Below are 4358 nucleotides of genomic sequence, written 5' to 3'. Positions count from 1 at the left end.
CTGTTAGAAGTGCGGGTCATTTACTTGCCATTCCAGTATTTATCTTATGTTTTACTCTTAGTACTTCTTTGCCATCATGAAAACTTTTTTTTAGTTCAATTGTTTTGAAACATTTAATTTTTAATTAATTAGCATTTAATTTTCTGAATATTGCTTAATCTTAATTTTTGTTCTAAGATTTATACTATATCTTTGACTTGCATTTATTTAAATGACATCATATGATATCTTCTAGTATTAGAAACTTAAAAAAGAATATTTCCATTTTCTGTTGACTTTATATTACTCCTTCCCTATCTTTTATACACACATACATACACATAAATAAAAAATACATGTATAATCCAACATAAGATTGGTACTGTTTCATAGAAATCTTCAATGACCTTTAAATAAGGGTTCATCTAATATATTTTTATATAGTCCTGCATAACTATCATATTAAGAGCTCTTTATTGTTCATCCAGGAGCATACTGCAACTTCTGTTGCCTTTAGAAGTATGTTCTTTGTTATTTCCTATATGCTACTTCTGGAGGTATTAAAATATTTCAAGTTTGTATGATGAGAAAATATTACTTTTAACTTTCAAAGGTATGTTTGCTAAGTATAAAATTCAAAGAGGACAGATCTTTTTTTTTCTTTCAGTCCTTTAATTAGAATAGTTTTTTACATACTTGGTCCTTTTTTTTTCTTTCTAATGTAGAATAAGGTGCTATTTAATTTTGTTCTTCCATAGCTAATATTTTTATGTATATGCTTTAATGATTCTTTTCTTTACAATAAGTTTTGGAAAATTTCATTTTTGTGTATCTTGGAATGATTTTATTTAAATTTCTTGTGCAAAAGGGTCATTTTTCTTGGAAATATGGTATTATAAGTTGAACTAAATTCAGAAATTTTAAATCTTTAAATATTTATTGCCTACTCTTGTCTACTTTGAGAATTCTAATTATATAAATATAAGGTTCTTAATTCAGTCCTAGCTCAGGCCCAGTGAGTGTGAGGAAGAGCTTCCAGCTACCCTGTGCCGGCGGGACCTACCGATCCCACCCTAGGTACAGCACGGGTGAGACCCTCTTTCACCTCTTGGTTCACCACCCACCACTCGATAGTACTCCCCCAAGATGCCCACCGAGTAGGAATTTCTGTAGCATTATGGGAACCCCCAGATGAATTCCTAGCCCAGGCCCGGGAAGTGTGTGGAAGAGCTGACTCTCCCCACTATTCCACCTTGTCCCCTCCAGACTCAGATCAAGGCTGGCACACAGACTTAGGGGGAAACCCTGCAGCTAAAATCCATGCAGAGAGAGTAGGGGATAGAATCACCCAGCTAATCCAGGAGCAGAACATCTTCCCAGCAGGCCACAACAGGTTCAACATCAGGTGAAGCGTTAGAAAGGAGCTGAGCACAGCAACCAGACCCACGCCAGCAACAACCGGATAAATCCACACTTTGTAGATCTGCACCTGAACTTCAGTAGGTGCTAAGGTTATAACTGCACCAAAGTCTACAACAAAGGTCAGAAGACAGTGCTACACAAACTGACAATGAGAAGGAGCAAAATGCAAGCTCAGAACACAAGCCCACCCATAACAAGTGCAGAGAACACTAACACAGAAAAAATTGAAAATTAAACTGCTGAAATCAATGAATCAATGGCTTCTGAAATAAAGAAACAACTGCAGAAAGACATAGAGGAACTCAGATTGGAAATGAAAAAAGAAGTCCCAGAATTAATAACATCTGCAGTAAGAATCAAATACAGAAACATATGGAGGAAACGAAATGTTCACCCAAAACAAGTGCACAGGACACTAGCTCACCTCAAAAGCATGAATTAATAGCGTCAACAGTAAATAAACAAAAGCAGAAAGTTATAGAGGAAATCAGAGCAGAATTTTCTAAAATAAAAAAAGAATTCTTGGAACTCATAGCATCTGAAGTAAAGAATCAGCTACAGAAACAAAGTGAGGAAACCCAATCTGAAAAAAAAAAAAAAAAACTGCAGTAAAAATTAATAACTGCTTCTAAAGAAGACATTGATAAAAAATAGAGGAGATTAGAAAAATGATGGATTCCTTGAATGAAAAACATTTTAAGTGACAGTGAAGACAGAGTTTCAGATCTTGAAGATGCTGGTGCAGCTAGTGAAAAGGTAAGAAAAGATCTCTTAAAAACAACTAGGATGCAGGGGAAAATAATTCATCATCTGCAAGATGATGCAAAGATGAACAATGTGAGACTAATAGGCATCAATGAGAAAGAAGGAGTCAATACAAATGACATTTAAAAAATATGGGCAGAAGTAATAGAAGAAAACTTCCCAAATATGAGGAAACAATCTGACATTCAGGAAACCAAAGATACAGACTGCCAAATAACCTCAACCCAATTAAAAACACACTGGGACATATAATAGTTAGGACTCCAGAAAATCAGCACAAGAATAAAATACTGAAAACTGCTAGAGAAAAGAAGCAGGTCCTATTCAAAGGGAAACCCATCAGAATTATGGCCGACATCTCTTCACAAACGATGAAAGCAAGAAGAGCATGGAGCAGGGTACTTCAAGTCCTCTATGAAAACAAATTCCAGCCCAGACTACTATAATCTGCAAAACTGTCTTTCAAGTTTGATAGAGAAGTGAAATACTTCCATGAAAAAAACAAATAAAGAATTTCATGATGACAAACCAACCCAGCACAGGCTACTAGAAGATATTCTACAGAGGGACCAAAATGATCAGAACTCCACGAAAGATATCAGAAGCAATCAACTAAATATAGCAAGCAATTAAACACAGGATAAAAAGGAGTGAACGACAACAGGTAAAAAAACATGTCAATCAAAAGTCATACATCTCAATTCTAACCATCAATGTGAATGGACTTAATTCACCAATTAAGAGAAATAGACTGACACAGTGGATTAGGAAACAAAATCCAACAATATGCTGCATACAAGAAACACATTTAACTCATAAAGACATTCATAGGCTGAAAATCAAAGGATGGAACACAATATTACATGCACCAGCACCTCAGAAAAAAGGAGAGGTAGAAATCCTATTTTCAGACTGTCTCAACTTCAAATAAATAACGATAAAGCAAAATAAAGAAGGCCACTATATACTGGTTAGGGAAAATATTCAAGAGGAATTTAACACACATAAATATGTATGCACAAAACACGGGAGCACTAAACTATATAAAGCAAATCTTAATACACATGAAAAATCTAATATCCAATACCACAATCTTAACAGGAGAACTTAATACCCCATTATCCCCAAAAGACAGGTCAACCAGACAAAATTTAGCAAAGAAGTAACAGAACTGAACCAGAGCTTGAAGCAAAGGTACTTGGTGGACATATAGAGAGTGTTCCACCCAAACACAGCTGAATACACATTTTTCTCAGCTGCATATGGGTCATTTTCTAAAATAGACCACATACTGGTCCATAAGTCATGCTTAGGTATATGTAAGAACACAGAAAGTATCCCATGCACATTATCAAAACACAGTGCAATGAAACTGAAAATAAATGACAAAAGAAACCAGAAAAAACCTTAAATACATGGAAATTGAACGACACCCTCCTTAGCAACCAATGGGTCACAGATGAAATTAAACAAGAAATTCAACAATATCTAAAATTCAATGAAAATTCAAGCACAACATATCAAAATTTATGAGATACGATGAAAGGAGTTCTCAGAGGGAAATTAATAGCTCTGAACTCACACATTAGGAAAACAGAACGGGAACAAATAAACACCCTAATGTTGCAACTTCAACAACTAGAAAAGGAAGAGAAACCAAACCCAGAGCCCAAAGACTGGAAGAAATCATAAGATTAGAGCAGAAATTAATTCATTGAGACAAAGAAAACAGTTTAAAGAATTAAAAAAGCAAAAAGCCGGTTCTTTGAAAGATTAAATAAAATCGATAAGCCCCTAGCTAACCTAATCAAAAAGAGGAAAGAAAAAATTCAAATACAAGAAATAAGGAATGAAAAGGGTGTAATTACCACAGACCCAGAGGAAATTAAAAGATTATCAATAGCTACTTTGAGAATATTTACTCTCACAGATTAGAAAACACAGAAGGAATGGACAGATTCCTAGAAGGGTACAAATTACCACAACTGCATCCAAAGATATAATCACTCTCAATAGTGCAACAACATCCAATGAAATACAAGATGTAATTAAAAACCTACTGACAAAGAAAAGTCCAGGTCCAGATGGATTCACAGGTGAATTCTACAAGACATTTACAGAAGATGTAGTCCCTATACTCCTCAAACTCTTCCATGAAATTGAAAAGGAAGCAATCCTCCCAAAATCATTCC

This window comes from Octodon degus, unplaced genomic scaffold (assembly GCF_000260255.1).
Source record: "Octodon degus isolate 3935 unplaced genomic scaffold, OctDeg1.0 scaffold00046, whole genome shotgun sequence".
NCBI classification, from domain to species: Eukaryota; Metazoa; Chordata; class Mammalia; order Rodentia; family Octodontidae; genus Octodon; species Octodon degus.
Note: the sequence above shows the minus strand (reverse complement) of the source record.